This window comes from Pongo abelii, chromosome 21, assembly GCF_028885655.2.
Source record: "Pongo abelii isolate AG06213 chromosome 21, NHGRI_mPonAbe1-v2.0_pri, whole genome shotgun sequence".
Taxonomy (NCBI): domain Eukaryota; kingdom Metazoa; phylum Chordata; class Mammalia; order Primates; family Hominidae; genus Pongo; species Pongo abelii.
Window position 1 is genome coordinate 62,690,346 of NC_072006.2, and position 12,464 is coordinate 62,702,809.

General features: G+C 41.7%; 1 protein-coding gene across 6 annotated transcripts in view; it reads right to left on the reverse strand.

Moving 5' to 3' along the window:
- PPP4R1L (protein phosphatase 4, regulatory subunit 1-like) overlaps positions 1-12,464 on the reverse strand; it is an 81,744-nt gene that overhangs the window by 58,760 nt on the left and 10,520 nt on the right. The window lies entirely within an intron of this gene.

Below are 12,464 nucleotides of genomic sequence, written 5' to 3' on the forward strand. Positions count from 1 at the left end.
TGTTTAAACCTGCTCTTTTCCCTCCTGTGCAGTGGGTAGCTGAATTCATGGGCTCTAGAGCCAAACACACCTGGAATGGGATGAATCCCACAACTACTACTCACTGCTGTGTGGCCAGAGTTTGTCACGTCGCCTGTCCACACTTCCATGTTCTCATCTTGAGGGTGGGATGAGACCCCTCCCTTGTGCCATCAGGATGCTGGAGTAAGTGGGACCATGCATGGGAAGACCTGCAGGATCTGGCCGACCTTGACATTGTTCACCTCCCTTTACTTACTCCCATGTTTCACATCCCCCACAGTGTTCAGAAGATGCTGTTCCCTATCTACCCTCTCTCATTTAGACTTAAGGTCTCAGCTAGGGTGCAGCCTCTTTAGAATGGCTTGCCTTGTCACTCTCCTCACACCTCAAGTACCCCTGGTGATGGCAACCTGTGCCAGCCTCCTGCAACATGAAGTTCACTGTGTATCTGCAAGAAGTCCTTACACAATAAACGCTCTTGAAGGCAGAACTATGTCCAGTTACTGTTGGATTCTCCAAGCCTAGCACATAGGCTTGGTAAAATGCATAGTCTTAAAGTGAATGTACTCATTATGTGTTTAATGAGCACCTACTATGTACCCCTGGAACATTATTAAACACATAATGAGTACATTTAAAGACTATGCATTTTACCAAGTATGGTCTCCAACAAAACACCAACCACTGAATTAACTTAATCTTTCCATCCACTCTATAAAACACACTAACTAATCCCAGGGCAATGAACACTCATAGCAAAGAGGCTACTCTCTAGGAATAACAGTGGTAAGGGGAGTTGTTGGGATGATGATAATAATAAAAATAATGGCTACATTTTTTGAGCTCTTATAATAGGCCAGGGACAGGGAAGTAGCTTTCACATATGATTCAATTCCCACACCAACTCAACCAAGTAAGATTCCTATCCTTGTTTTACCGATGAGCAAACCAATACCTAAAGAAGTTAGGCAACTTTCCCTCGGTCACTCACCCAGTTTGCCCTAACTAGAAGGAGGCTCACGCGCAGCTATTCCCAACAGGAGTTACCTGCTTACTAACAGTCAGGTCCTGTGCTGTTATTTCTGAACGTAAATTCTTCAGAAAGATTCAATAAAAATGAGTTATTAAAATATAGCTGTCAAATTAGGAGTAGATAAAACAAGTGGAAAATACTGTAAACACACTGTAAAAAATGACAAGGGCTTACATTTGCATTGTATGACATGTAAGTCTTCTCACTCCACATAAGACACTGAACCTGGAAATGTAGACGAGGCCTTACGGGTGTGGTCTATGGATGAAGGGAAAGGGTCCATGTGCCAAGCAAGGCAAGGCCTTGGCTCAGATCACACGGTCAGCCTATGACTATCTATTCTTTGATTAAAATTAGAAGTTTTAGAAATGTAGCCATCTTGGCCAGGTACGGTGGCTCACGCCTGCAATCCCAGCACTTTGGGAGGCTGAGGTGGGTGGATCACTTAAGGCCAGGAGTTCAAGACCAGCCTGGCCAACATGGTGAAACCCTGTCTCTACTAAAATACAAAAATTACCCAGGGGTGGTGGTGCATGCCTGCAATCCCAGCTACTCAGGAGGCTGAGGCAGAGAACAGCTTGAACCTGGGAGGTGGAGGTTGCAGTGAGGTGAGATCGCACCACTGTACTCCAGCCTGGGCGACAGAGCAAGACTTCACTTCAAAAAGAAAAAAGAAATATAATCATCTTTTTTAAAGAATCCCTGATATGACCAACTTTTTCTATTAAGCAGTCACCTTCTCCTCCCATTCCTGCTAGAAAAGAGGCTATCACTGAAAGAACAAGGCAGGCAGGGAACTACCTGCAGTTGAGAGCTAATTATCAAGAGGACTCCTGCTATTTCAAAGACAGCCTGGCAGAGTTTGTGCCCAGTAAAGAGAAACACACCTGGCAGAGCCCTACCTTCTCCCATTCCCCCACCTAGCCTTTCCATTGCTAACCCAGGAAAATAAAGATAAAGAAGCAGGCTGCTGAGGACTTCCCTGAGGCTAATTTTGGCAAAATAACAGCCTCAATAGTTAGTTCCAGAAAGATTAATCAGCACCTGCTCTAGAGGTGGAAATGCATCCCTCCTACCCCTCGCCCTGAAAACTAGACAGTTGGTGATGGCACTGATGTGAAAAAGTAGAGGAGTCCTACCAGGCAGGTAGAAAACCCAAAGTCAATGCAGGCAGTAATGGAAAAGAGTTCAATATAGAGATGACAAGTTTGTGCCTAGGTACTTACTTTTCTTTGAACGTGAACCACATTTTTCCTCAACTAATTCTTTTAGACTAATAATATGAGCTTACTAAAAATTTACACTGTATAACAGCTACTCAGAGAATTTTAATAATTATACAGTTACAGAAAAAATATGTATGACATAATCAAATATGCCATTTCTCTGCACAATAGCTGCCTTGATGAATAGGTCCACACTGGGTCACAGCCAAGCCCAATGACCAGAGTCACTGCATACGAGCTATTCTCAATGCACTTCAGAGTCCAGAAGGAATAGGCAGCCTCGATCCCACAGATAATTATATAGCATCTGCAGGCCCAGGCTGGAATGGACTTGAAAACATTAAGTTTAAAGCGGTAGTTCCCAAGCTTTGGGGTAACAGACAGTTTTGGAACCTGAAGATATCTACAGTCATATACATTCAATACTTTTCATACAGGATCAGGGATTTCAAAAGATCTTCTGAGGACCACTGTGTACTTTATGGGTTAAGAACATGGTGTTTTAAACTAACAGAAAATACCCAGACACTCTTCAAAAAACTGTGTTTAGTCAGACAACTCACGAACTTAGCAATTAGCTCCACCAAAGAATAGACGTTACTGGAGAATATTAATGATCCTACCACATTAACTATATAAAACTACACTATCAACAAGGAAATAAAAGCTATGTATAAGCCATAAAATAATGAATAATAATTTACTCTTCTTGGTTACCTCTATAAACCAGAAACTGTGCTAAGAGCTTTCTGTGTAGTAGCAGTAGTTTGTTAAATCTTGATTAAAAAACCATACTAATCCCATTAAAAAAATAAAAAACAGACCAGGTAAAGTGGCTCACACCTGTAATCCCAGCACTCTGGGAGGCTGAGGTGGGAGGATCACTTGGATCCAGAGGTTGGGGATCAGCCTGGGGAAGAAACTGAGACTTTGCCTCTAAGAAAAATATAAAAACTTAGTGGTTGTGATGGTATGTGCCCGTGGTCCCAACTACTCAGGAGGCTGAGGAGGGAGGATCATTTGAGCCCAGGGGTCGAGGCTGCAGTGAACTATGATTACAGCACGGCATTCCAGCCTGGATGACAGAGTGAGACCCTGTCTCAAAAAAAATTAGAAAACAAAAAAGCAGCTCAGAGAAGTTAAGAAAATTGCTACTCATAGAGTGGCAGAGTCAGAATTATTACTATCATTAAATCATTAGCCGATTCTATTACTAATATTGCTTATGTTTGTGTCTCCAGAGTTCAGGGCAACCACAGACACTACAGAGCGTGGGCAAAGAGGAGGAATCCCAGAAAGGAAAGAGTCAAACAGGGGAAGCCTCTGTATTAAACTCTGCCCAAACCCTGGCTTGAGCCCTAAACCAAGCATTTGTGTGACAAATTCCAGTCAGTACAGCTAAGACTAAAAGAATTGAACCAAGATTTGGAATATTATCCACTCTAGGGGTGATGAGTTAACAGTCTGACCCCAGTCAATTTAAGTGCCTAGTAAAATAAAACAAAAGAAACAAAAAGAATCAATACTCTTTGGAGGCATATAGCAGAATCCAGAGGTTCTACAACATGTAACATTCACAATATCCAGGTTATACTCCAAAATTACTCAACATATGAAGAAAACAAGAAAACCTGAACTAGTTGAAAGAAAAAAAAAATCAAAACAGAGTGACTCTGAGAGGACTCAAATGCTGGAATGACAGACAAGGACTTTAAAGCAACTATCACAATAATGCTTATGGATGGATGGAAAATATGCCATGAATGAGAAGGAGTCTCAGCAAAGAAACATTAATATAAAAAGGCACCAGATAAAAATTTGAGAACTAAAACAATTATCTGAAATTTAAAAATTCACTGAGAGAGTGGACTTAATAGAAGAACAAAGATGACAAAATAATGACCAAAAATTCCGCAAATTTGGTGAAAGACGTACATTTCCAGAATCAAGGATCTTAGTGAATGCCAAGAGGATAAATACCTAGAAAATTGCATCTAGGTATATTAGAGTCAAACTGCTAGTAACCAAACATGATCATCTGGACAGCAGCAGAGAAAACAAGTATCACACACATGGAGTCATGGCCTGAATGACCACTGACTCTTGACCAGAAACAGTAGAGGCAGAAGACAGTGAAACCACATCTTTTTTTTTTTTTTTTTTTTGAGACGGAGTCTCGCTCTTTTGCCCAGGCTGGAGTGCAGTGGCACGATCTCGGCTCACTGCAAGCTCTGCCTCCCGGGTTCACACCATTCTCCTGCCTCAGCCTCCCGAGTAGCTGGGACTACAGGCACCCGCCACCACGCCCGGCTAATTTTTTTGTATTTTTAGTAGAGACGAAACCACATCTTTAAAGGACTGAGAGACAAAACTAGCAATCTAGAACTTGACATCCAGTGAAAATATCCTCCAGGAATCTGACATTGTCCGATTAAAAAAAAATGCTAAAAATTTGTTTCTAACACACCCTTTTTACACAGCCAGCCAACATGGACTACAAGAAATATTAAAAGATGTTCTGTAGGCTGAAGTGGAATGATACCATTTGGAAACTTGTATCTTCAAAAGGAATCAAGAGCATTAGAAACAGTAAATATTTAAAAACTAATATTCTTCTTAACTTAAAAATGCACATGATAGTTTAAAGCAAAAATTAAAACCTTGTGCTGTGGAATTTATAACATATATAGAGGTTCTATATATTTTAAACTATAACATAAAGCAGGAGCAGTAAATGGAACTATGCAGCTGTCAGGCTTCAACATTTTACATAAAGTGGTACAATATTAACTCTAAGTAGACTGTTTCTTTCTTTCTGTTTTTTGTTTATTTTTGTAGAGACAGGGTCTTGCTATGTTGCCCAGGCTACATTTGAACTCCTGAGATCCTCCTGCTTCAGCCTCCCAAGTAGCTAGGACTACAGGCACACACCACCAGACCTGGTTTCTCTTTTTTCTTTTTTTTGAGACAGAGTTTTGCTCTTGTTGCTCAGGCTGGAGTGCAATGGTGTGATCTCGGCTCACTGCAACCTCTGCCTCACGGGTTCAAGAGACTGTCCTGCCTCAGTCTCCCGAGTAACTGAGATTACAGGTATGCACCACCATGCCCGGCTAATTTTGCATTTTTAGTAGAGACGGGGTTTCTCCATGTTGGTCAGGTTGGTCTCGAACTCCCAGCCTCAGGTGATCCACCCACCTCAGCCTCCCAAAGTGCTGGGATTACAGGCGTGAGCCACCGCGCCCAGCCCAGACCTGGCTTCTAAGTAGACTGTTTCTATCTCTAGAGCTAGACCTGGAGGTCCTTTAAACACTGGGACCATGTCATATAATGCCTGGCACATAGCACAGACGCTTAATAAACACTGGTTTCTATAGAAATCACTCTCCCAAGACTTTGATTACCAGTATTCAATTCATGAAAGCCTACCAGCCCCTGAGAAAGCTGAGAAAATCCAGCTTTCACAAAACCAAACCTGAGATGCAGCACCTAGCCTAAAACCACCTGTAGGTGTACCCATAATGTGAGTAGAAGGCAGCCAAAGACATTAACTAATTTGCTTCTGCTTACAAAATGAGGTATCTCAGTCTCAAATAAAAAAAAGGTCAAAAACGTAACTGTTGAAGTAAAATTAATGAATTCGCACAGTCAATATAATGTACACGAATTAATCAAAAGTATTCAATCATCTTATTAATGAATTTAGTAGAACACATTTTGGTAATTCATGTTAAGTATACAAGGAAGGGCAGAGAGAGGAAAGATGTTTAAAATTCATCAGAAATAATAAGTCTAAATAACAGGGATTTCTGTTTTAAGCAACGGAATTACAATTTTAGTCCTATAAAGAACAAAGAACCAGGCTGTCTAGCTGCTACCACCCTGGGAGAGTTCTGCATTAATAGGCCATTGGTGGCCAATCACAGCCAACGAGATCCCGCCTCCATTCTCTCACTGGTTGTTTCTATACTATCAGGCACAGCTTTGAGCCCAGCCAGCCATGCTGCAAGTGCACAGCCTGGTCACCTGGCCACAGAGTGCAGACAGCTTGAGACAGCATATCTTCAAGTGTGACACACTGAATGTCATTAAATCACACAGTGGGAAAGTTATTCTCTTTTTCATTTTCCAATTAAATCAAGGAAATTCCTTTTGTTCAGGCATGTCTTGAACACTTCCCTAAGACTGGTAATCTTCCTTTTAATACAAAGCAGGTCTCTGCTCAGAATCTTTTGCAGGCACTGTGTCTATATATATAGAATTTAATTTTATTTCTGTTTTATATTTAGGTTAAGTTTCATTTAGAGCAACTGATGAAAGTTTTCTAAAATGTGTTTAAATAAAAGAAGTTATTTGATAGGAAGAAAAATCCAGGTGGTATTATTAAAAATAGAAAAAAGTGGCACACAAATGACTGATGTCTAAAAAATACTGGATTAGCAAAATCCAAGGAAAATATTCCTACTAATACCATCATATTCATATGTAAAGAATAGTATTTTTCATTCCAAGTACTGACAATCGCTTCTTTCCCCACATATGCAAACATTTTCCCTGGTGTGGATCAACAGTCTAGACTTCCTCAAAATTAGGAAATCCTACTTGAGTCCAAATTAATAAGATTATCCGTAAGATTATTACTATTTACCTGGGAATGGTGTATTTTTTTTTTTAACTAATCCTTCAATGCACCAGGGCTTCCTAAAATATACATGGAAGCAAGATTTGGCTCTCCTTTCCTCAAAGTGAATGAGAATAGCCAGCATTCGCTTCAGCGTCAACTGTGAAGGCATTGTAACCAGGTAACATGATGAATAACCTTTTCCCATGACCTTTTTAGGTTTTTTTTCTTTATTAAATCTTAAAAGACAAACTAAATCAATCAACAACTGATGAACTATATAAAGATAACAGAGCAGGATTCCTCAACCTCAGCACTATTGACATTCTGGGCCAGATTATACTTTGTTTTACGGGCTGTGTACTGTGGCAAGTTTAGCAACATGCCTGGCCTCTACCCACTACGTGCCAGAGCACTCCCTTCCCAGGTTGTGATGATCAAAACCATCTCCAGCCATTGTCTGATGTCCCCTGGGGGTGGGGGAAAGCAAGGCAAAATCACCCCAATTAAGAAGCACTGTGAAAGAGAAAGACAGGCCAGGCAGTGTTACCTGCGGGTTGTCCGGTCAGTGGAAAAGATCTGGCCCACCCTTACTTCTTCGCCTCATCTCCCACTTATCTCCTTCTCTGCCACAGGCCCTGTGGCTATTTCCCAGATGCTCAGTCCCTCGGCAGAGGGCCTTTTCACTGGCTGATCCCTCTACAAACAATTCCTTCTCCTCTTAAAAATCTTTGCTCATTCATCATCCTCTCAATGAGGTCTTCCCTCACCACCTTATTTTAAAATTCCAAGTCCCCCATCTATAGCCCCCTTATCCCAATCTACTTTCCTGTTTTTCCAGAGAACCCCCTGCCTTGGAACAAACAGAACATTTACTTTCTGGGTTTACTGCTTGTCAGCTGTGTCCACTGCTCCCACTCCTACCCTTAGGGTAAGAATCTTTGATTGACTCATTGATATGTCTAGGCCACCGCAACCATTCAGTAAAAGTTGCTGAATGAAAGAATGCATGCATGGTAAAGATCCACCAAGCTAGTTTGCTGTGTCCCTTAACAATGGGATTAGCACATAAAATGATCCTCTCTCTCAAAAAGAATGTTCTAGAGGCCAGTGTGGTGGCTCATGCCTACAATCTCAGCACTTTAGAAGGCCAAGGTAGAAGGATGCTTGAGACCCGCCTGGACGACGTAAGAAGACCCCATCTCAACAAAAAGTAGAAAAAATTAGCAGGGCATGTTGGTGTGCACTTGTAATCTCAGCTAGTGGGGAGGCTAAGATTGGAGGATCACCTGAGCCTGGAAGGTCAAGGCTGCAGTGAGCTATGACTGTGCCACTGCACTCCAGCCTTGGAGACAGGGTAAGACCCTGTCTCAAAAAAATAATAATTTTCTAGAATTTACATTTCTAAGGACAGGTGCGGTAGCTCACACCTGTAATCCCAGCACTTTGGTAGGCCGAGGCAGGTGGATTACTTGAGGTCAGGAGTTCGAGACCAGCCTGGCCAACATGGTGAAACCTCGTCTCTACTAAAAATACAAATTAGCCAGGCATGGTGGTACACGCTTGTAATGCCAGCTACTCAGGAGGCTGAGGCAGGAGAATTGCATGAACCAAGATCATGCCACTGCATTCCAGCCTGGGCAACAGAACAAGATTCTCTCAAAAAAAAAAAAAAAAAAAAGAATTAACATTTCTAGCCATTGCTAAGTTGGCATGTTGTCTGGAAAATGCTGATAGAAACAAGGGGCTACGGTCTACAAGGCAATATTACAAACAATGACTCTGGGACCCAGCAAGTCCAGACCACACATAAACATCAGGAATCTTAAGCACTCAAGTTACAAATGAAATATGAAGTAGCACAGAAATAATTCCTAGTTCAAATTTTTTTCACTGTATTTGTTTTACATTTGAAAAACAAAAAAGCTACTAACTCCATTTATGAAAGCTTCGCATGATGCAGAAAAACAAAGCTTTCTGAACAAAACAGTTTCTAATAATAACTTCAAGTTGTCTTGGCCCAGAGTAAAATATGAAATAAACCAGTATTGATCATGTTTTGACTTCATTTGTCATCTACACTATAATAAGCTTTTAAGCAGCAGCTGCTTTCTATGTTTCTGCCACTTTCTAAATTTCTAGGTTTTCTGACAAGTTGACACGGGATACTACTGACTCTCTAACAAAAATGATTAATATTTAAAGCTAGCAATGCACAGTAGGAAAACGGCTTGGAGAAGGGCCATGGTGATTCGCAGGGGTCAGTGGCCTCTCCTACCGTCCCATATGCTCAGCCCCCATCCCCTGGCTCTGCACATACGAGCCACCTTGAACTGTGTGCCCAACACCCCTGCAGCTCTGTTACACTGCAGTCGGCAACTGTGGCTGCTCCTGGCCCTCCAGGGAGATACACAGTTTAAAAATCCACTTTAATAGCTAAGACATAGACAGCTCACCTCTACCATCCAAACCACTTCAAAAGCTAGGACATAGACAGCTTACCTCTACCATCCACTTCAATAGCTAAGACACAGACAGCTCACCTCTACAGATAGCCTCAGCTATCAGGGAGGCTGAAGTGGGAGGATCGCTTGAGCCTGGGAGGTCGAGGCTGCAGTGAGCTGATTGTGCCACTGCTCACCAGCCTGGGAGACAAAGTGAGAGACCCTGTCTCAAAAATAATAATAATTATTATTGTCTAGATAATAATTGTCTAGAATTTACATTTCTAGCCACTGCTAAGTTGGCCAGGGTGTTTCTAAGCTCGCACAGCCTAAAACAAGATCAGTTCCTCTTCAGGAAGGTCCTGACCGCTTTGCAAAGAATAACAGGGTTTATTATCCCTTGCCCCTGATGTTAGGTGACTACATTTAAAAAAAAAAAAAAAAAAAAGGAACTCTTCTCTGACTAAAAGGCCCACCAGAGAAAAATATTTCTGGAAACTACAACATTGAAAAAAAAGGTTTTACCCTCCTCTATGTTAACCAGTTACTCAAGGGTTATCAAACCCTGTCAGTATCTCTATCACTTAACATACGTTGGGGCATAAAGGAGATCAGATGAGGATGCTGTAGTGAAACACACCATGGACTCCTGAGTCCTCACCTGTGTGTCAGTGCTTTTCACCAAACACCAATCTGTCCTAAAGCAGGCCACATATGAATTAATATGTTAAGCATAACATCAGGTGAATGTGCATTGCAGGTTCAACTATAGCAGATATAATCTAATAAATAGAAAAGAAACTTTACAGGTCATTTTACAGCAAAAAAAAAAAAAGGATTGGAAGATCAATACAGAAACAGAAAGCATGCTGACAGCAGACTGATCTTGAACACCCCCTCCTCCCTCACGGTTCACAGCAGGCAACAACAGCAAAACCTACTTCAACAGAGTAGTGGTCCCTGGACACCATAAGCCCCCACGGGAAAAAAGATCATCACGTACATCGCCACCCACAATGCCATGGTGGCAAGCACCACGGGACATAAGCACAGACAAACAGGAGGGACACAGCTCCACTTGGAAGGCAGTGAAGAGATGGGAGAGAGCTTCCCTAGAACACAGGTGGGCCTTGAAGGTTGAACAGAAATCCGCCACGTGGGAAGAGAGTGAGAATCTGGGAAAGGGAAAAAGAACATTCCAGATGAAGGGGCAAGCACAGCAAAGTACACTGTCTGCCACCTTCAAGTGGTTCAGGGACACTGAGCCATTTCACACAAAGCCACCAAGCCCTGAGTAGCCACACCATAATCAGCTTTAAGTGGAAAAGGGGGAAAAAAATAAACACAATAAAACATACCCAGTGAGATCCCTTTATTGGCCCAGACATAAGCAGAACTGGAGCTGGAGGCAGAATGTTATGGCATGTCTACCCCAGCAAGCATTTTCACTCAGAGTTTGCTCTCCAGTCATTCCCAATATTTATGATTCTCCATTCAACATGTCACCCTATCATTATAACTCTACATGATATATGCCACCCTGAGCCAGACCAATTATCCATACAATCCAATATTCTGTTTCTGACATACCACCAGGGGACACTGAACAGGGAACATGATAGACGTGGTCCACTATGTCCACGTTTGACTCAAAATATTAAAAGATTGGTTGATGGTGGCCAAGGAGTTTAAGCCTTATTTGCAAAATCTGCACTTAGAATGTAGAATGTATTCATGGAAAACTTACATAAATAAAAATTAATTTTTTAGAGGGTCACATTAGCCACTCTTCAATTAACTAAATCTTTGCAAGGCCTTAGGTGATTTGGGGGGAACTAGAATACACCACTCCCGTAATGTATTATTTAAAGTAGTTTTGCTCTTCTCACTAACAGGTTTGTAAGTACTAATGCAGATTCCTGAATTGGGACTATTTCTAATAGCGAGACTAGACAAGCTTGATCCATCTAACAAATAAAGAACACTCTTGATTCTTCACCAGCTTTTGGTGGGAAGTGACCCCCGCACACCTCAGGTCCTTGTTAACTTAACTAAATTCAAACGGCAAGTTGTGCAAGCAAACTTTCTCTATATAAACATCATTCTCTAACAAGACCCACACTGATTTATTAGCTCTCATATGAGCAGATCTATCCAATGCATAATGTTTTATATTGCAAATCTTTCAGGGCTACTGATAGGTTATTACTAGCACTATGCAATGGGCTGGCTGGAAAGACCAGCCTAATTCATGAGCAGCCATCCTTTCTATGCCATGCAGACACGGAAATTCCTCTTTGATTTGTGGCTTTAATCATGGCTTCCAAAACCCATCATTATTTATGACTCTTTTATTTACTTTTATTTTGAGATGGAGTTTCGCTCTTGTTGCCCAGGCTGGAATGCAATGGCGTGATCTCGGCTCATTGCAACCTCTGCCTCCCAGGTTCAAGTGACTCTCCTGCCTCAGTCTCCTGAATAGCTGGGATTACAGGTGTGCGCCAGCATGCCTGGCTAATTTTTTTTTTTTTTTTTTTTTTTTGTAATTTTAGTAGAGACAGAGTTTAACCATGTTGGCCAGGCTGGTCACGAACTCCTGACCTCAGGTGATCCACCTGCCTTGGCCTCCCAAAGTGCTGGAATTACAGGCGTGAGCCACCATGCCCCACCGACTCCAACTTTTAAGTTGACAGTCAATGGGAAACAGGTTACCTGATAGGAAAGAACTCTGCAGCTCAAAGCAGTTCATATGCTCCATTTTAATGGTACCAATCTCCATTCTCCTGCCAACTTGTCCACTTGAGGGAGGGAGTTGGAGAAGATGAGGGTGGTAAAGTCTACATGGCGTGAATGAATGAATGAATGAATGAATGAATGGAACAATATTACAAATGCAATGAGTTCTCTAGTCAGACTTGAGGTAGATGCAAAAGAAAAAAATGGTTACAGAAGACAGTCAAAATCTTTGGGATGAGTATTGGGGTATAGGGTCCTCTATTTTCGTACTGTTCAAAATAGTTAAAACAATCAAGCAATGCACTCAGACCAAGCAAGATAACTTTACCAGCATCTCCAAAACCACCTCTTGCTCCATTCCACTTACCACCTCCTGCAATGGGTAA